The 21139-nt window shown below is 43.5% G+C and overlaps 1 protein-coding gene across 4 annotated transcripts in view; it reads left to right on the top strand.

Annotated features, from left to right (window-relative positions):
• The window catches only part of celsr1a (cadherin EGF LAG seven-pass G-type receptor 1a), an 83502-nt gene that overhangs the window by 4934 nt on the left and 57429 nt on the right, over positions 1–21139 (top strand). The gene's annotated exons all lie outside the window — the stretch shown is intronic.

Here is a 21139-nt window from a genome sequence, read left to right on the forward strand (position 1 = left end):
ATTCCCAGTCAACACTCTCATCATGTTTGTGTTTATTTTAACTGCCGGCTGTGGATCATTCTGATAACTAGAAATAATGCTCCATGCAAGGAAGTTCCTTTTTTTAGGCACTTGAATGTCTTTCTTTGATTATTTCCCCTCTTATGGTAATAGATGGATAAACAGGATAATATAGTAGTTCTGTAGTTGGACTTCAACTTGCAATGTCACAAGTTGTTGTTGCACATCGTGGTTCATTAGGTGATTGAAAACTTTCCCCAGATGTCTCTCCCTTTTTTCTCTGACAGTCTTTTTGCTAAAGGACTTGTGCCTTGTGTTTGTCTTGGACAAAAGACCGGCTGTTCTTTTTTAAGTGCTTTATTGCAGTTATAGACAACCTGCAGAGCATCTGAGGAGGCGGCAACTGGCCACAATAGTTGCAAGGCCTTACAGCCCTCATTGATTGCCTCTGCATTCGTGTTTGTCAATAACAGATGACAGCGCTTGAGGTATCCCTGACAACAGTGACCTCATGATGGTCCCTAAGGGGAATGGACCTCACTTAATTAGTTGTAGCCTTGCACACACACACAGACATATTTGTCAGCTCATTTCATTCACAATTAAACAGATGCACATACTTCTCCAAGGCTCCTTTTTTGGGTGGCTCACACGTCAAGTCTTTGGTAACATTACCGCTGATGCCTTGACCTTTCAACCCCGGGCTCTTGGGAGAGGAAGGCCTGAGGGGTTTGGTGAGCTCAAAGCAACTTAACAAGACTCTGATTCTGTCTCTTTTGAATTCAGGCTCTCTCCCGTACTGCTACCCCATTTTGGAGTATTTTAGTTTTGTTGTGTGGTTATTGTTTTCTACCTTTCCTCTGTCACTGTCTGATGCATAAGCATAAGTGCATAAGCTCTGACTTGCCTGATCAATTTGAGCAAAACACTGATGATGCATCACAGCGAGCATTGATTTGTCTTGGCTGTAGAGGACCCATGGAGAATAAGAGACGAGGAGGTTGCCATTTGCCATAAAGATTGGCACCTTCTTCTCCTTAAATCCTCCAATGAAGGCGCCTGTTTAAACCTGTGAAAGAAGTGCTCAGGTGCTTTCACAGTGGTGGACTGAAGGCCTGAGAATGTTTCTTTAGCCCTCTGCTGACACACAGGCATTCCCTGATAACTCTCCGGAGATACACTTGCTTAACACACTCTGCAAGCCACAACACTGATCTATCTGTCCTCAGTCTCTCTTTCGCTGTACGTGTGTGTGTGTGTGTGTGTGTGTGTGTGTGTGTGTGTGAGAGAGAGAGAGAGAGAGAGAGAGAGAATGATGGTGGCTCTGTGGTTCGATAGCGAAGGGCTGGGTGTTCTCATTGTAAGAGCTCTTATCATAGCTTGTCAAATTTCACTTAAAACCTTTGGGGTTTTCACTGTTTTCTAAAAGATGATTATCTGTCAATTTCTGACCACCACAAAGGCAGAACCGCACAGAATTTCATTGCTTTCTGCACGAAGCCTCAGTGTGTGTGTGTGTGTGTGTCTCAGTGACTTACAAATTAAACACAAGCCAGCAGAGGTACACAGGAAACACTTCAATCACAGATTCACCAATTTGTTACCGTAGTTGCTACATAATCAGTCTCTCAAGCCAACTGGTTGACTGCCAGAACTGACAGTCAGAGCCACCATATAAAGCCAAGATTTACCAGCGTTTGGCTGGCTTGGTTGTGAAAGTGCCTCAGCTGTCAGCAATCTAGATAATTGGCGGTTTCCTACAGTGGTGGTAAAAAGGAAGGCTTGATTTTAATCATACCTGATTGGACTTTTGACCTTAGGGGAAAGAAATAGAAATTGATCCCAAGGAACTAATCTGAGCTGATGCATTTCATGGCTGCTGCACAAGCATTCATTGTCAAAGTGATGATTTGGGGGTAAGCGTTAGACACGCAGGGATGGATGCAAGCATGTGCATAGTGTTGACGCCTGATGCATCCCGGGGAGGACGTGTATTAATCAGTGGTATTAATGTCATTGGTGCTAGCTCATTTGTCCATGTAGCCACCACATTCTTCTATTTGCTTCCTGATATGCAAAAGGAATCAGCTGCACTGGAGGATTATTTTTCTTCAGGAAAGGTCTACCTGATAAGTGGTCATATAACAGAAAAGGTTAAAGCTTGCACAGACTGGCTATAGGTGGACTTGTGCTACATCATTCAATGAGACAGCATAGCAGATTGTTACTTAAACGATTAGGAATGATTGATGCTAAATCGTCTTTTTCCACCTTGGCTCTGATCTTTTTCCTTACCCTCGGTGAGCGGGACGGCATGCTGCTACAAGCACCCATACACACACCCGCCTCCCCCCAGTCCACCCTCTCTTTTGCCCCATGGGGCTTTTGCTGAGCTTCCATGCCTTTGGTTTGGCTCTTAATCCCGTTGGAGGAGTTGCATAGCTCAGCTTTTTAACATTTCTGTTCTCGTCCGCCCACCCCCTCTAACACACACTTTCTCTGCTCTCTCTCACTCATCCCTCTCTCAGTACACATAAGATTTCTACTGTGGCACAAAAGCTTTAGATTTGTGCTTATTTTGAAAACCAGCCCGAGATACAACACAATCTGCTGGTGCACTCGCTGAACTTCCACAGACATGCTACTTAAAAGCATTCCTGTGAAAACCACTTCATCATTTACAAAGAGAGAGAAGTCTAATTGTCCCGTCATTAAGGGCCATAATTAGAGTTGTGCAACACACTGTATGGGGTATTGGGTGTGATGTGTTGCCTTGTCCTTGGCATTCTTTTGGTTTCAAATCATCATTTGGTCATGAAATATTGAGTTACACGTCACGAAGGACACAGGAACTCATATTGGGAAAGACAAATTACTCCCTGTGTGAGTCAAGGGACAAGCATCTTCCTTTCAGTCTTCTGTTGCCGTCTTTTTCCAGGTAACTTTCGTGCGTCTGCTGTTCTGACAGCAGAAATGTGACTCCTCACTTGAGCGCAGGTGTGTCAGTGATGCACAGACAGTGATGACACGTCACCTCTCACCTCAGAGATCAAAGCAGGGCATGGGGTTTTAAACGCACACTCAGTGGTGAGAAATGACCCTGTACTGTTCTACACATGACTTTTGACCTCAACCTGATGGATGGGGCAGAAAGAGGGAGTGCATGTGTAGAGTAGCGATGTTATCTATGTGACTGTGAGTGGATGATTCAAAAAAATTCACTCCCTGAGATTTCTTTCAATAAAAAGCTACTTTTTAAACCAGCGTTGCACAGCCTGCAGATGTCGGAAGTGCTTGTATTGCTCAGCTAGCTGAAGGAGCCGAAGCCTGCATGGATGGAGCCTGTGTGCTTCAGTCCTGTCGGCAGCAGCTCATACGTTTTCTTGCAGTATGTGTGCGTGAGATATGCTGCCATTCCCATGCTTGGCACTGGCAGTAACTGATATTAGGAGATCCCATTCATTCCTAAGATATCACACACTCCCGGCTTTAAAGGTTGACCCTCACCACATTCCTTCCCCCTCCTTCTATCTCACCGTGCTTTCATCTCACCTTCAGTCTTATTGTCTTCCCTCATGTCCTCCTCTGTACTTTTCTTAAGAATGCACACATTGCTTGACCATGTGCCTGGAGAGTGTTACCTCTCCTGCCACGCGGTTGTTGAAGCTAAATCTGTCCTGAGTGGTTACAGAAACTTATTAGATTACTGCCCCTCTGGCTTTCTCTATCTGTCTGCATGCCTGTCTGCCCCTGCACGTCTCTCTTGTCAGTACGCCTGTCCATCTTTTTACATGTGTGCCTATGTGTGCATACCTACCTGGGTGCTCAGCTGCCATCGTGTCCTGTATGTTTTTTAGCCACGCTACTGACATGACATGGCTGACTCTTGTCAGCTGGTTGCTCTGCCACTTTGGTCAACATTTATATTTAATGTCAGCATGCTAACATTTGCTAATGTGGCTACTTCTTGTGACTTAAGCTGCTTAAAAATGGAGAATTAATTTAAACTGAAACAGAAAGTTTGGTCTGTTTCCAGAAGAGGAAATTGTTAAGTGACATTGTTACCACATTTTTTTTGTCCTCCTGCAAGCAAACTTACAAAATATCTCTAATTTCAAAGCATACACTCCAAGCGAAAAGTTTGGAGCACTTTCCATACCCGCACTGAAAACTTAATTGAATTACGTGATGCTCCCTTGTCCTGAGGCAGAGAAGAAGACATGTGCAGGCGTAATAACAGTGTTCATGTCTCTATATGCGTGTTCAATAGGCGAGAAAGGAATCACATTCATGCTTAATCTTGTACATCCACAGTAGGCTGTAATGTTTGTAGTGTGTGTGTGTGTGTGTGTGTGTGTGTGTGTGTGTGTATGCCTCCAGGCTGTGGTCTAGAGTTTGAAGTGTAAATACGTACCAGGGGATCAGGACTGGTCACTGTTCGGCTCCACTGATGTCTGAGCACTCAATTACAGGCTAGAGAGAGGAGGGACGTTTACGGATCCATGGCTGTCTGCTGATGCTGTCACTGCCTGGGAGAAGGAGGCAAATTGCCCCCTTTACCTTGTGGGAAAAAAATGACTTTGTTTGAATTGGAAGATACTAGAAGAAAATTCATTTCTGATTCTGCATTCCCAGGGAGGATGGTAGTTTTTAGACTCGGTTTGTTTGGTATTTCTGTGTCTCCCCAATCTGTCCACCTTTTCCCACTCGAGCCATCTGTCCTCCCACACTCTTAATCCATGTGCTGCTTTCTCAAGATCATTCGCTGATTTGCCTCCAGCAGGAAATCTCTCTAAGCGTTCAGTAAGTTGCTGGCTGGAAAGCGAGCTGGAGAGTGAAGTGTCTTCCCATGATGCAAGTGTGTTTGCTGAGGGGATTTCAAAGAGGGGTTGTTTGTTTGCAAACACCTATATTTTGGGCCCAGGTTGAATAAGATAAAGGGGAAGTGTGGGGGTATTCAGAGGGGGGTTGGACCTTTGCTTTGCCTGTGTTTTATTTTTTATTCTTTCTTTTTCTTCATATTGTGTGTATGTGTAGTATCCAGTTTGCCACACACTCCTTCTCCCTCCCTGTCACAAACACACACACACATGCAGGCAGGGCTATCTCTCGTTTACATGCTGTAAGACAGTGATTTCACCACTCAAACTCCAACGGATTTTGGGTGGTGGTGGTGGTGGTGATGGAGGGGTCGTATTTGATTGTAACCTGACACACTTTCTTTTCCATTCTCTCTCTCACTCAGACGACACAATGCTCTTCTTTGTCTCTCCCCCCGAGGAGGCCGGCAGAGCATCGCGGCTCGCCGGCGGCTCACGAGTGTGACATTACATGCGTCATGTTGTGCGATGACCAGCTGTAGGAATGTTAAGTGGTGGTGGGGTGGGGGCTGGGGGTGTGTATATATACAGTTGCTAGCCTGAGTGAATGGCATGTGTGACATTGAAGGACAAGGCGACAGAAGAAGAGGATAAAGAGGAGTTGATAGAGGATGGCTGGAGCCTCCCTCTACTGGTTGTCTGTCGGGCAGTGTTCACACATTGGAGGCCCACATCTGGTTTTGTGAGATGTGTTCTGAGGTTCTTGTAGGAACCTGCACGAGGTCTGAAGATGCATTTGAATAGCAACAATAACAAAAGGTGGCATCTTTTTGTGCTTGATTTATGTCTTATTTATGTTCTCAAGCAAGTCTTTGTCTCCATTGTTGCGTCTTCCTCCATACTGATCCCGGCTCTGCCAAGCTCCTTTGGTGCCAAGTTATGGCAACAGTCTCGTGTGAATGACCTGACATTTACTTGTTGTCACAGCAGCACTGACAAATTTAGATTTGAGCATTCAAACACCAGTCATGTGTAGGTTGCATGCCACGAGGTCAGATTTTTTACTGATACCTACTGTATCTGCTTATGGTGGACATGGGAACTAAACTCATGTGACTCCAGGCAACTATGGATCTTTCATTCCGACACATTGGATCACGCAACTCTTTCAGCTGAATTTTAAACATATCTGGCCTTAATTTCAGAATCAGTTCTAAGGTTTCACTGGTTACTTTCAAAACAGTTTAGCCTTGAGCTGCATTATTGACCTTTGAACTCTTACTAACCAGGTTTTACCCTGAGGTGTCCAGGCTGTTGTTCAGTCTGGCCACCAAATATCCATCTTCAGGGTCCCTGCAATGACAGGCAACCTGCCTGAGGTTGATTAGGAACATCAAAAACTTGAGAGAGGTAGAAATCAGTAGCTGTTCTTCAGAGGGGATTGGACATGGTTTTATGTGTCTTTGCTTTGGAGAAGCTGGAAAGTTAAAAGAATAGTTTCACAAGCGGAAACCGAAACGTCACTGCGCCCAGTTTGCCCTTCAACCTGTTCTAACTGCGACACGTTGCTTTTTGTGTGGATTAATGAAACAAGATAGAACGTGTAAATCAGTGAACTTTAGAGGTGCATGTAGGGGAATTTTCTCACCTATGGACAGAGCCTGGCTAGCTATTCATGCCTGTTTCTGGTCTTTATGCTAAGCTATGCTAATCATCTCAGGTGGTACCTTGTATCTAAATCTTTTGGGAGGACAAGGACTAAAAATCTCCTTACATCACAACCCCACTTCCATTTTAGATGTTCAAATACTTGTTTGCTGTGTTCTAATCCTGCCCGATTACTTCTGCCACGCACTGTAACTTCATATCTTACCCATTACTAAGGACCAACCCTTGCTTCCTGTGTAATAGTCTTCATGTAGAGCATTGGGCTACGATCCTCACAGCTATTAAGACTTGGCACCGGCACCGACAATGCAGGTATTAAGATGAAATGTCAAACAGCTTAAATGGATTTAGTTCACTGGCAAAAACAGACCAATATCTGTTCAGCATTAAAATCCTGTTGCTTAATCCAGAGCTAAACAAAAAAGGTGCCCTTCTGCGGAAACCCTATCCATGGAGATATCCTAAGACAGCCTTCTGTATGAATAAAGGCACTTTATGATCATTAATTTAATCAAGATAGACCAGAAAAGCTTTCATTTAGAGTTTGGTTGTAAACATTTCTACTGAAACGTTGCTTGAAAACAGACACCATCTCTAACTGTCCTTCCTTGAGAACTCCTTGATCGGGTCTTGACCCTCTGTGACTGCTGAATTTGGCCTCCACAGAAACTTCATACCAGATTGTGTTCACAGAGGTGTCAGTTTTACTCATTTCCCCGTCAGCCAGAGACGGAGCTGGTGACAGGTGTAATCTTGACAGTTAATAGCTAGTGTGTGGGGAACTTGTTGATTCATGCTGAGCTCTCAAATTGTTGTCCCTTTGTGTTTTACTGCCTGTCAGCCAGCACTTGACTTTCCGGAAATTTTATCTTTTCGTTTAAGTCGCTATCATGCATAGATTTCGGGTGGTGTTGATGCTTCTATAGTTTCCTCATTTTTTTTTTCCCCCTATTCAGATGTGTTACTGAAGTGGCTGGCAACGTACTAGACAGCCATGCCTTCCAGTCTAATTTCAAAGCCTTTAATTATACACAGGATAGTACTCCTGCCTGAGGATTGAGTCGAACCAACCTCTCCTCAGCAGGTAAATTGCTGTGTACTCTCCAGATTTTTTAGGGTGATGGTAATTTTAGTGCAGTTTATTTTTAGCCACACTAGCACAAAACAACTATAGAAGGGATTGTCATGAAATTTGTTACACACATTCATCGACCCCTCAGGACGGATTTTATTGGATTCAGTGATCCCCTGACTTTTCATCATCAGGTCAAAGTTTACGTTATGACATATCACCTGCAAAACTAAAGATATTTTTGTCAGCCTCAGCGGTTACTCTGTCTTTAATGCTTATTAGCAGGTTTTAGCATGCTTACACAGGAAACAAAGATGGTGAACACAATTGCAAAACGTGTTAGTGTTGTCATTGTATGCATGTTAGCATTCTGATGTCAGCATTTTGCTCGCTCGGGCACCACTGTGCTCAAGTAAATCCTCTCAGAGCTGACAGCATGGCTGTGGACTCTCAGCCTCTTTAGGTTTCCATAGATTTGATCATAACATCTGTATGTAACATATTAGGATGTATCTGTTCTGACTTTTGTGACTCTATTCCCAGGGAGGCTAAACATTTTTCCTTCAGGGGAGGTCAAGCGCTGAAGGATTTAATATCTCGCTCAGGGGCACTTCAGTAGTCTTCATGTTTACAGTCTTTAGGGGATTTGAACCCTGATGAGAAGAACAACTGATTTTGGGAATACCCCTACCCCCCTTTTTTTTCTCCAGTGTGTCAGACACAGACAACTGCTGTCATCCAGGGTGTCACCTTACAACCTCCTGACGGCTTCTGCTCTGCTGTGACAGCACTTTTCTTATGCCAGGTTTAAGGGAAAATACGTGTGCACGCACTGTGCTGTCGCATATGCATCAACACACACATAAGTGTTGGCAGGCAAAGCGCACATCACACCCTGGGTCACACTTGGCTCCTACAGGCGGAGCGGCTTAGGCCTCTGTAAGCATTTCAAAGGAGGAGACTAATACGTGCGGATTGAAGCTTTGTGTGTTTTCTCCAACCCCGCGGGCCTCTTCTTTTAGCAGTGAGGCAGAGATTGATACATGCATGTAGACAGAGGGAGCTCCGAGGTATATTGGGTTTGCCTTTTGATAGGATGTCAAGACGCTTCTTTGAACTGAAACAAACTCCTGTTACACTTCGGATGGGGCGACACACACGCACGCATGCACACAAAAACACGTCCACAACCTGTGCATAAGCAAGCATTTGGACTCGCTGATGCACACACAAGTACAGTCGTCCCTCTATCTGTCACACACCGATCCAGATCACACACCAGCCGTGGGCTTCTCAGCGCTCGACCCTCTTCCCCTGGAGTGTTAAGGCCAAGTTTCACACAAAGATCCCTTCCACCTTTTATACGGCGCACAAAAAGTGCCTCACCCTCCTAAAATGTCTTCAGTTTCATGTGTATCAAAGTAGAGGCTACTTTATCCTTCAGGAACAGCTTTGGCGAAGTGCAGCTTAAACATGCACTCTGAAGTTTCCAGTGAAGTTTTTTTTAAGGACTCATATTTCTGTTTTTCCTTTTTTCCAGCCATTTTTTTTTTTTTAAATGTTGAATGTTATGGCTCTTCAGTTAATGTGTTTGGGTATGCTTATTGTTAGGTGTTTATTAATGTGGAGTATTTTTTACCAGTTCTGTCTTTTCCCATGAAGACATAGTTTATGGAATTACAACAGTGTGATGCTATACTGTCATTATTTGCTAATATACGAGCATCTAGTTATGGATTTCTTATATATCTGTTCATAGCTACATTATCGTGTGTACAGTGTATAGTGTAAACCATTCATCAAATGTCTAAATACTGCTTCTACATAGGAGATTAAAAAAGGGTTTCATACAAAGAAGTAACACGACAGATTTAAGCAAAGCAGCATGATTCCCTGCCTTTTTCATTTAATATCATTTTAGAGTGTGTAGAAGTAAAAATAGTTTTGGTCCACGTGAATCCAAATAATCCTACCAGTTTCTTTTCTAATTCTAATTAACTTGGACAATTATGGCATTTGGCAGTTGTGATGGGCAAAGAAAAAGTTCTCTATTTTCATCACTTTAAAATGTTCATCAGCACTCCTGATACCTCGGCTGTGGAGCATCAGGACCCACAATGCCTCTCTGTGTCTCTGTTCGTCCCATGTGATGCTTGAAAATGACATACGTGCTGCCGTCAACCTTCAGCTGCGCCTCATTAAATTACATCCTGGGTTACAGTGAGGCACTGTTTGTGAGAAGTGTTGTGCATGAGTTAGTGTGTGTATTTGGTACCTCGGTTGATTTAAAAAATGCCCTTGGATGAAGTGATGCCAAGAATCAGCTCCTACTCATTCCCAATGTCTCTTCAGTGATAAGAGGCGTAAGGAGAAAAGTTTCTGATTGGAAGTAGAAATGGACCAAAGATGCAACAGTGCTGCTTCAACTTCTTGGACCTCAGTGACCTCCACTTGACTTCCTTACCCTCCCGTTTGCCACCCTCTTAGTCAAAGTGTCAGTGCAGATGCACTGCAATGAAGCCGGATGCTGCTTGTACTTGTGCATTAGTCCAGGCCATTTGCCAGCTCCTAACCCTGCCTGATTGCTGTTTGACACAGATAGTGAGGCTCACTGTTTGACCACAGACACTCCTGACAGCATACTAACAGGCTGCTGGGCATGCACCCCATACTCTGCTCACCATCATCTAAAATACTGCCAGAATTGATTTAGCTGAGTCGATAATGTAGCCATTAGTTCTTAATAGGCTGGTTTAATGCTTGTGGATGAACTGCGGTTGCCACTCAGTGCAATAAGGCAAGACAAGCTAAAGTCATTTCAGGAGATGTGAAGTTATTGCAATACGTAGACAAAATATCTTTTTAGCCTCATAATGGTGAAATCATAGAATTCCTTATTTCCCAATGAAAAGCAGATCACATCACAAGAGACGCAGGCAAGCTGAGCCTCAGTTGAATGTCTGCTTTCTGTCAGGCTGAAAAATGACCTGATGAGGCAGTGCAGGCTCAGGGGTCGCGGTCACTTCACCTTTGGCCCCCAGGAGGTCACACAGACAAAGCAGAGGGCTCAGTGGCTCTAAACACAGGTCTTATCTGAGTAAACCTCCACTTACCACGGGGTCGTCTGGGCCGTCACTCACGTCTTTACCCTCTGTGTGTCGCAGATAATGTTAGTCTTTCTTGGAAAACATGGAAAGACACATAAGCCCTTTTTCAGACATGGGATAAGAAGCATTGGTGGTTTCATTTGTCTTTTAAAGTGACAGCTTTTTGTTGCACAGACATGGAGGTCCCTTATGTACGGTAAATGCTGCTTACAACATGCACAGGCAGAGATAACTTGTGCAGAAAGATCCGCAATGCACACATGACATTTGCCACCTGTCATGCAAGAGGTGGTGGTACTGTTGCAGAGCAGAGGTGAGTTGAACGGTCCAACCTGCAATTGCTCATAGAGAACACATTAAATTGTAATGTTTCTGTTTAATCATTTACACATCAGAACAATGACTTAGAAGCTTGTGTCTCAGTGAATGAGGAAAATCACGTTCATGGATTCTTTCCCTTCTTTAAAAACAGATGTAGGTGGAGAGTTCACAAGTCAGCCTGAGGTGGCCACGCCTCAGAGGGTTCACACAAAGACACAGGTCGCCATTTGCATGTTATCTTCTTGTGCACCATCCTGTTCTCTCTATTAGAATACAGTCCCCTTACCAGGCTAACATGAGCTGCGTTAACATGAAAGGCACAGGTGAGGAAAAGGCTTAGCTTTGACATGGCAAAAATGTGGATCTGTGTGTGCCTTCGTCTTCAAATGCTGATGGCCTTTTTCCAGCCAGCCCTGATCCCAGCCGCCAGCTTTGTGTTGCATGTGTGAAGTGATTGTCTCAATGTGTCAAGAGTCACACAGGTTATAATGGGCTCACAGGTCAAGGCATTTCAATATGGACTTAAGGGTTTCAATGGAAACCTTTTATTCCAGGGATCTTTTGAGTACTTTTAAGTGCATTTCTTTGGGGCAGAAGGAGTTTGTGATGTTTGAAGCCGTTGTTTCAACCCATAGTGAGTTTTTAGATGTTCCTCATGTAGTTCTTGCTGTATTCAGTGGGATAACTTGATCATATTGTGCTTTTGATGGTGGACTCCAACTAAAAGTAACTAACTGGTTTCCAAAATGTAATAAATCTTCAGTTTCAGGATTATTACAGGCCACATTTTCATCTCTCGCTTGCTGGTTGTTGCAAGCCCTGGATCTTGTCATGAGAGCTCTTGTTGCTGATCGTTTTCGCAGGATCAGGAGTCCTCCACTTTTGGAGGGTTTTGAGAGCTTGAGCCCACCCCCCAGGTCATGTATGTGACATGGATCCTTAGTGCTTCATATTTGCACGAGGCCGAGTTCTCAGGGGTTGATGTTTGGAGCGGTTTTGAGTCCTCAGCTGTACATCTGATACCGTATGTGGATTACGGACTGGTGGGGGGTAAAGCTCTGATACATGGGGCCCAAGAGAGGCCCCTCCAAGTTCAACCATGTGTGTGATGTGAGGAATTGGTTGGTTCAGCTCCAGAGTCTGGTGCTTACTGAGGGTCCGGGATGACAGCTGGCCCTCCATGCCTGGCATACTGCGGGTCTCCAACACATTCATTACATATACACACATCTATACATGTATACATTCCTCGGGTGCTGCAGAATAGCTGCCCATCGCTCCTAATAGTTTGGATTATAGGATCGGTTAATTGCAAAGGAAAAATTCGGAGTATGTGTAAAATGTATTTGGCAAATAAAGCAATTCCACTTTTACACTTCTGTGAAATTGAAAGCAGGACTGCAGCATGCATGATAACAGAAAGGCATACTGTCCAGGAGAGCTGATGATGGAGAGCCCAGTCTTCTGTGAGAGTAATCTGAATATATTTTGGATTTAAGTGTTCAAAATAACAAAAATAACCAATGAGAATTATTGATTGATTTTCTTTTAAAAGTATGTTGCAGCCCTACTATGCACTGTATGTTTATGCCTGATCATTATACACACAGACACAGAGGTGCCACAAAGTGCAGTACATACTGTAAGCACAAACTTATGTTGTGTATGGACATTGCATCCATTATGAATATGGTGTCAGTATGTACTTTAGTGGTGTCATGAATGTGACCATTTGTTCACACTACAGTTGACTGGATTGTAGCTGGTCTGAGAGACTCCCTGCAGAAAGCCTTGCACAATGACATTGTGCATTTTTTTTCGTGTATGTGTGTGTGTTGTAGTTTAGCATTAGCATGACCCCTTTGCGTGCTCCTGATAGAAACAGTTTGCTCAGAGTTAGATGAGAAGACTGATCACTCTCAAGTCTGTCTATTACATATGAAGCTATTGATGTCTACATGACATTTTTTATTTAATCTGTACAAAAAGTGTAAAACGATCAAATCGCAATTCAATGAAAGGATAGCCGTTTCTCTCTGTTTCCAGTCTTTATGCTACTTGAAGTTAAGCGAACAGTCTCTTGTCTTTTGTTATATAATCAATGAACAGATGTGAGAGTTTTATCAGACTTTTCATCTTGACTCCCAGCCAATTAACATAGCTCCCAAAATGTCAAGCATGATTGCTCATGCAGTCCCTTCATTTTTTAGTGAAGTTATAGAGCACACTGTAGCTGTAACGATTATTTCCAGCTTTGACTTTGCTGTTGTTCACCAGAAAAGTTACATACTGTTGGGACTTTCACTGGTCTGACTGGCTGGTTTGCTAAGTATCCAAACAATCAGGCCCTGATTGTTCAGCTCTATAGGAAGTGAATAGATTTCCTGCGGCTTGTATTGTGTGTTGCTTGTTAGTAGTATTTACTCTCTAGCATGTATTTCAAATGCAGGAAAGACATCTTGAAATGAGCTTAGACTTGTATTTCCTCCTCTGGCCTCTCTCCCTTTGTACACTCTTCCATACTAATTTGACACACAAACACACCGGGGCCATCTGTTTGTATGTGTCTCTTCCCTTGATTCTGGATGTGCTGAGCACACACTGATATGAGTCGAGACCTGTCAGTCTTGTAAGACAGTATTCATAAAATGAGGGAGGAGAGCTGTGGTTAGTTGTTGTGGTCTGGCTTCAGGGGAACTTGGTTAACAGATGGGATGATCATCCATTGCCCCACACACACATTGACATGCACTGATATAAACAGTCAGCCTTGTCTTCTTATCCATACCTGTTCTCTGTAGTCACTCAGTCAGTGGGGTCCAGAAGGCTGCAGGGCAATAAAGTGGAAATGGCCTATTATTACTAAAGCGATGACAGCAGCCGTGGGCAGGCATCACACACTGGCATACCTCTGGCATTGCGTAAGCTGAGGTGTCCTGCACTGCACGCAAATACTCTGTCTTTTTCCACTTTTTCTTTCTGTCTTTTTCTCTCCTTCTATAGCTATTTGGCATGCTTTGTGAAGTCTATAATCCATACGTTTCTTCATCATGAGGACTTGTGAACTCATATCCCTTTTTTAATTTGTCCAAGTTTGTTTTATGACCAGCTACCCCTAAAACTAATGACCTCAACATCGGCCTCGGCTGTACTTTGTGTTTAGAGCTAATTGGCTGCTGTTAGCATGTGAGCGTGCTAAACCAAAATTCTGACCGCGGTAAATATTACCTGCTAAACAGCAGCGTGTTTGTTGTTTTGGTCATCTTAGCACGCCTGTGCCTTGCTCCCATGCTCTATACTGGGATACTTTATTATATCAACCAAAAAAAACAAAAGATATGAAAAAGGTATAATTACCATAGTTACGTTGTAGATGCACTAAAATGCATCCTTGGCTAAATAGCTTTGACATAACTGGTGTGGATTACAGCAGACCTCTCACTTACACGCACACACACTGGCTGAGTACACAAACACAGCCACACGCACTGTTGTCTACCACTGTTCAAAGGCAGAATGATATTTCTCTGGCGGACGATAGACCTCCCACCTGGATTAAACCACATCTGGTGAACTAGCACAGATGCAGGATCAATAGAAAACACACACCTCTCTCTGACACACACAGACCGTCTGACTAGAAGTCACGTCTCTACCTACTTAATAGTCTCTGCATTCCAGCCTCCACCACAGGAACGGCTTCACCTGCAAGCGAAACCAAGAAACATCCTTAGAATTGAGTGAGACTGAGCGTTGCCTCTAAGTGTGTGTGCATGTGCAGTCATGCTTGTGTACACTTGTGTTTTCACATGCAGTGTGTGTTGGCCTTCTTTCTCATGTCCCACGCACACACAGAGCCAGCAGACCTTAGGATCCTTTCTTCTTATTGACCCTACTCCTCCCTTCTTTCCCGCTCTTCTTGAACGCATCAAACATGTCATAACACAACCCCAAAACTTCAATAACCATTTCTTTGCGATATTCTGTATTTGTGATTGGTTGACGTAAAGCGCTGAGGCAGTAATTCACAGGACTATTAAAATTAGTCTCTCTGGGGGTCGACTAAAAAGCTGTGTGATGTTGGGGCGTGTACCTGCAGGCTGAGCTGAAGTCATAATTTACTGTTTCCCCACCCCATTAAATCCCCCTTTATGAGAGGAGGGACTGGCAGAGAGAGGAGCAGGATGAAGAGGGAGAGAAAGTAATTTGAGGTGACCAGAATCATGTCATCTCCTGCAAAGCGGCTTGTGTAATCTGTAATTTTTGAAGATGCTGCAGCTCATTATCAAGATGTGGTCATCCGTCGTCTTAGCCTTTATAGTGAGTGAAAGAACATACAGACAAATACAGTCATGAAGACAGTGATTACTAGTTAACTGTGTATTAATGTAAAGTTGATTGAGAAAGGAGACAAAACTTTGTATTTTGTTTTCTAATATAGAACCTGAAGATCTGAAGGAATCCTGCTGCATCCCTTATAATGGGAACCTAGGGATGCTATCATTAGCGAGGCTGCGTTTTGACAGTAATTGCTACCTAAATTTCAGTGAGGAATGTTGTCAATTTGTCAACGTTGGTGAGATGTAGCAGGACCACCCATGCTAAAAATGTAGTGTTGTGGTAATGTAGTGTGAGTAGTGATGAATGTGTGTCACACTGGGATGGACAGTTTGTGCTGAGAAGTTCTCATCACTGTGCTGCTTCTCCATCATTTACGGCTTACAGATTCAACACTAGTGTGTTTTTTATTGAGCAAATACCCCTAAAGCAGGGAATTCGTGATGCGAAAAATGTACTTTTCATTACTTTCAGGATGCTTCTTTGCTTAAAAACTGAAACGCATAGAGGTGGGGAGACTCTAGAAAGAAAGAAACTGGTAAGCTGACAGAAAGAGATCCGTCTCACTGCCTCCCTCCTTTTCTTTTCCTGAAGCTGACTCATTATCACACACCATTCTTGTCAGCCGTGTCACTGAGCACAATACATTGACATTTAACTGACCCTCTGGAGGAGAAGAGGGGGGGGAGAGGGAAAGGAGTAAACAGGAGAGAAGAAGGAGGAGGAAGATACAGGATGAGAGGATGGAAGTTCTGGCTGTGATAAGAGCTGAAGTGAGGGAGATGGACGAATCTTGAGAGGAAAGGAGTAAAATGAGCAAAAGAGAGAAATAAGGAGGTGGGAAGAAAGGAAGGAAGGGGAGAGGATAGAGGAAAGAGGTGGGGGGCTTCTCCCTTTTTTACCCTCACATTCCCTCTTTTTCTGACTTCAAAGAATCTCCCGGTGTGAAGGAATTATTCCCCTCCGCTCAACCGTACCGCTTTGCTACACCACTGTTTTCTTCCCACCGGTCCTCTACCTCTGCAGCCCCCATCATGGACACATTTAATTGTTGCTTCCACAGAGAATGGCCTTGTAAATGTGGTGTTAGGGGCTCTATTTAAATAGTGGTGCTATCATAGCTGATGCATTGAGGGTATGAATTCTACTTTGCATTTTGGCTGCGCTGTCCTTCTGGTTTTAAAAGCAGATTCCTACTCTTTTTCACTTCTGCACTAGGTTTCTGTCTTAATTTTCCTCTCTCGAAAGCACACAAACTCTAGGGGACTTCCCTGGAGATTAACATGATGAAGGCCCCAGCCAGTAAAACCCAATAAGGGCCCATAAAACCCAGACACAAAAAACACATGTGGAGCACAAACAGTCTTTGTGAAATGCACCTGAGCTACCGTCCGTAATCTTTTCTCTCCTTGCTTTTTTTTTTTTTTTTTTTTGTAATCCAAAAAGAGGAACAGAGAAAGTCATGTATTTCAGTTGCGGCTCTCCCAGGTTGAATCGGGGCCAGGGGAGGATAGAAACATCAAGAGGTCAGCTGGCAGCCAGCAGCTCCAGGTGGGCTGTGAGCCTGGCCGTGTCCGACCAGCACTGAGACATCTGTGTCTGTATCAACACTGTGTTTCAATCTGCTGGCTGGTGCAGTCGCTGACTAACCAATGGACTGAACGCATGAATGAATCAATGAACCTGGCTGCCCGAGCGGCGGCCCGGCTGACTGAGTTAGTGACTGAATAGATTTATGAATGACTCACTGATTGAACAAATGTTTGGCCGGGTGACCAACTGGCCGACAGCATCTGAACAGCTGATATGCGACATGTGTTAATACAGAGCATCAGTCAGGGCAATTAGCCAAAGATTTTGGAACGCAATCTCAGCCTCTCAAAAAACTTAACACTTAAGACATATGTGTGTCTATGTTCAGTGGCTTTTGAGAAGAAGTAAAAATACTAAAAGATCACTATTTACTATTACTATTTACTGTAAATCACTCATATGTGTAAAGACAATCTGAATCAAGTGCAGGAATGGCGGACTCCGCCACTAACAATGACAGCGACTGCATAGAGAGTTAATTGCAGAATATAAATACATTGAATGAATATTGCTGAAAAATGCCATCGATAAATAGTGTAAATTTGAATGAGATGTGATTTTAATGAATGAAAAACTGAATGGGTGTAACTTTAAGGATCACCAAACTGTTCACTTAAGCACCATCTCAGTTAAGAGCAGCACATTTATGAAAGTAAATGCCTTTACAAGCCGCAATGTGTGAGTGTGGCTGCTCAGCATTTACAGAGCTGTTGTATCCTGATAATTGTGAGCTTTCACCCTTCCTCTGACAGCCTCAAAGTTCCGGCTACTACATTAACAATTTATAGTGTTTCTCTAGACTTCCTGAAGTTGACAGCAGGTCTGAAAGCAAGCCTCCAGGCCTCGAATACTCGACAGGAGAGCAGAGGGTGAGGTAGCTGGGGAGTTTTAACGTGGCTAATTAGGAATGAAACCTAACAATTATAGCAGTCTGCTTTTGTAAAAGTCGCTCTATTCCTTGTTGTTCGATGCGTCTTTTCTTGCCTCTGTGGGATGACAGCAGACATAAAGTAAGAAACCGCAGGTATTCTTTTCATCCAGTGGCTAACCTTGTAACTAGCAGACCTGCCACTTGCTGAGGGGGGAGTTAGATAAAAAAAAAAAAAAAGTTTTGAACAATGAAAAAGAGGAAAACCAAAGGGTATACAGTACGTAAGCACACAGGACTGAAGACCAAGATGACATACATCCCTGCAGTCTCTATTTAACTTTAATGTTGTTTTCTTTTCCCGCCACTCTTAAAATTGTCACTGCTTGGTCAAAGGCATACTACCAATGCAAAGTCAGTGCATGTACTTTCATATAAGTACCTTGATGAATACTTCAAGTGAGGTATTATTTTGGGCAGGCAGACAGGCAGAAGAGTATTGCAAAAGACTCCAGTAATAACCTATTTTGGTGGAGTGATAACCCCAATACAAATAAGATCTTTACAATAGTGCCTCATGGTTTAGAACCTACCAATATATTTTCATCATCATATTAATTATTATTTTATTTAATTGATATTCAGTGGAACTTAAGATAGATATCGTGACATACAGTATTATGGAAGTTTTTTTTGCTCTTAATGGCTTCATTATGCTAAGTTTATATTATTTTCTAAATGTGTCTCGAACAATTAAAGCCTCCCCGTCTACCTTCTGTCTTATGGAAACACCACTAATCAGTCACAACATGCTATCTGAAACTAATCACTTTTGTGTTTTCAGTGGAAGGATGAGATCATTTCTAACCCGACTGTGCCTTTACTCAGGCAGCCCATGTCTTTGTGAGGAGGTGGAGTTTGGCAGAGCGCCACTTTAATACCAGCAGGGGTGCGAGCAGGATGGGGGTATTCAGCGGGCATTCAGCAGGTGTCTGAGGGGTATTCAGGGTTGTCAGAAGGGTCAGTGTCTCCCGAGCTTTGTCCTTGCAGCGACCATGAAAACAACTCCATGCAGGCACGCACCCGCACACTTGAACACACACACACAAACGTCTTGGAAGATTTGCCCAAATCTCTATTTAAATTGACACAAGTCTCATGGTTTCCCAGGGCGACCCCACTACACCACCCCGCCCCTCCTCCGTCCCGCTTTGTTGAAAAGAGCCAATCGTGCGTTGGCTGGTAACTAGGCACCCTATTTATCAGTAACCAGCACCAACAATAACCGTAATCTGACACCTCCTCGGAGAGAAAGAGATGAGGAAAGTAGAGAGTTGGAGTGAGATGGAGAAAGAAAAGGAAAGAAAGAGAAACAGAAAGTCAGAAACGACCAGAAAAAGAATGAGGTCAAATTTATGGTTTAAACCGTTCTTTTTAGAGTATTACGATGTATATGTTCTGTGGATTTCAAGTATATTTGTCGCTTTTGTAAACAGCCTCAGGGACTGAAATCTTAATCTTTTACACCACTAATAAACTGTGGCACAATAAACATAAACAGCTGAATGAAAGAAACACAAACATGTGAACGGGAGCCAGGATGAGCGAGGGAAGAGCCGCTAACGACAGAGGCAGAGAGAGGATCCAGTGTCAGTGTAATGGATACTCGGGTCCTATTAGGCCATTCATGGCTGGGTAGCCGTTAAGAGAGCGGTGCAGGCTGACCTGCGAGGAGGCTTTTGATCAGTGCCCCCCCGCCAACCAGCTATTCGTCCGCTGTTAGCTTATCAAATGGGACCATTGCTGGAGAGTGCAGGAAAGAAGGAGCAGTGTGTGCTTATATGCACGCAAATATGGGTTGTGTGTTTAAATGCATATATGGGTGTATGATTAGCGTTTCTTCACACGATGTTCTGTATGTGTGTGTACGTGTGTTTGTTTGGCAGCTGAGATTGTGTATGTTTGTGTCTGAGGATGTTGTGTGTGCAGAGCAGCAGAGCATGACCGACTGTTGACTATGCTGCCTTTAGATAGTGCGCGCGCGCGCACACACACACACATTCCTGGTTATAGTTGAGTGATTCCCTCCTACAAAACAGAGAATGGCCCATTTGACTGGTCACCTTTCTGTGATCTCTTGAAGAAGGACTTTAAAGTGCTAATACTAATCAGCCGACCACACACACAAGCTGAAAGGACTCCCACATCAGCCATCCTATCAAAGGTTCTGATGTCTACTGGTATGTTCACCCTGTTTTCATTCCCAGGTTGTCAAATAATGACGTTTTTCTCAGGCCCCCCGTGTCTCCTACAGATGCACAAGGTACCCTTCAGGATGTTTATGAGATGCCTGCTAGAAAGTCTTTCTAACACGTGGTGAATGTGGAATGGTTGCAGTATAAGTGAAAGATCATGGTTCGGCTTACTATCAGTACATTTACGTATGAGACTATTTGTACTATGTCGTTTTGCTCTGAAGGTTGCTGTGGATGGTCTTACTTTGAAGTTGGTTGAAAGTGCGGTGCATCTCATAGAGATGCTAATGGATGGCTTGTGCAACCGTATGAGACGCCAAGGGGTGTGACAAGGTGTTGGTGTTTGACCCCCAGGGATTCAGAATGGTCTGGTATGTAGGTGTGCGCATGCAAATCTAAGAAACTAAAAATCCTACATATGAACAGGTGTGGCATGCACCATGATTTAGCATGTGGTTTGGTGACATAGGTCACGTTCTCACCTGCAGTTTAGTTCCATTGGTGCAGACCAAGGAGAAAAAAGTTGCATGGAGACCAACAGTGAGATTCAACTCTTCACTGAAGGTTTTGTGATGTCACTGTGAGCTCACCATTAAATTGATCAATTATGGGCCTTATGAGTCATTAATAATGTCCCCAGAAGTTCTGTTTGTCTCCCTTGTTAATGAGGAACTGTGAAATTACAACACCAAATCAAAACACTGCTGTGTTTGAACTCTTTTCCACTTCCTGTTTATCATTGAAAAACCCTGAAAATAAATTGCTAAATTTAGATTTTAGCCATTGGAGTTTTGTTTCCCTTTTTTGATGAGATGTGTGAGTGGCCTTTTTTTAAATCTCACCGGCACAGCGCATTTTACTCATTTAATGCATTGTGTTTTCTGTGTCTTATTATTTGAGCAAACAAACAAACTAAAACTATTAAATATATCGCTTATGGCTTTGCTGAAGTGTGGAAACATCGTCTTTGACTCTGTTGATCTTGGCTGTTTGTCTGGACGTCAGCACTTTGCTTACTTTGTCCTGTGGGTTCCTCGGCCACTTGATGGGTTTTTTTAAGTGTCTCCTAATGTGTGGTAAACTCCACATGACCAGTC

Source organism: Chaetodon auriga, chromosome 22 (assembly GCF_051107435.1).
Source record: "Chaetodon auriga isolate fChaAug3 chromosome 22, fChaAug3.hap1, whole genome shotgun sequence".
Taxonomy (NCBI): Eukaryota; Metazoa; Chordata; class Actinopteri; order Chaetodontiformes; family Chaetodontidae; genus Chaetodon; species Chaetodon auriga.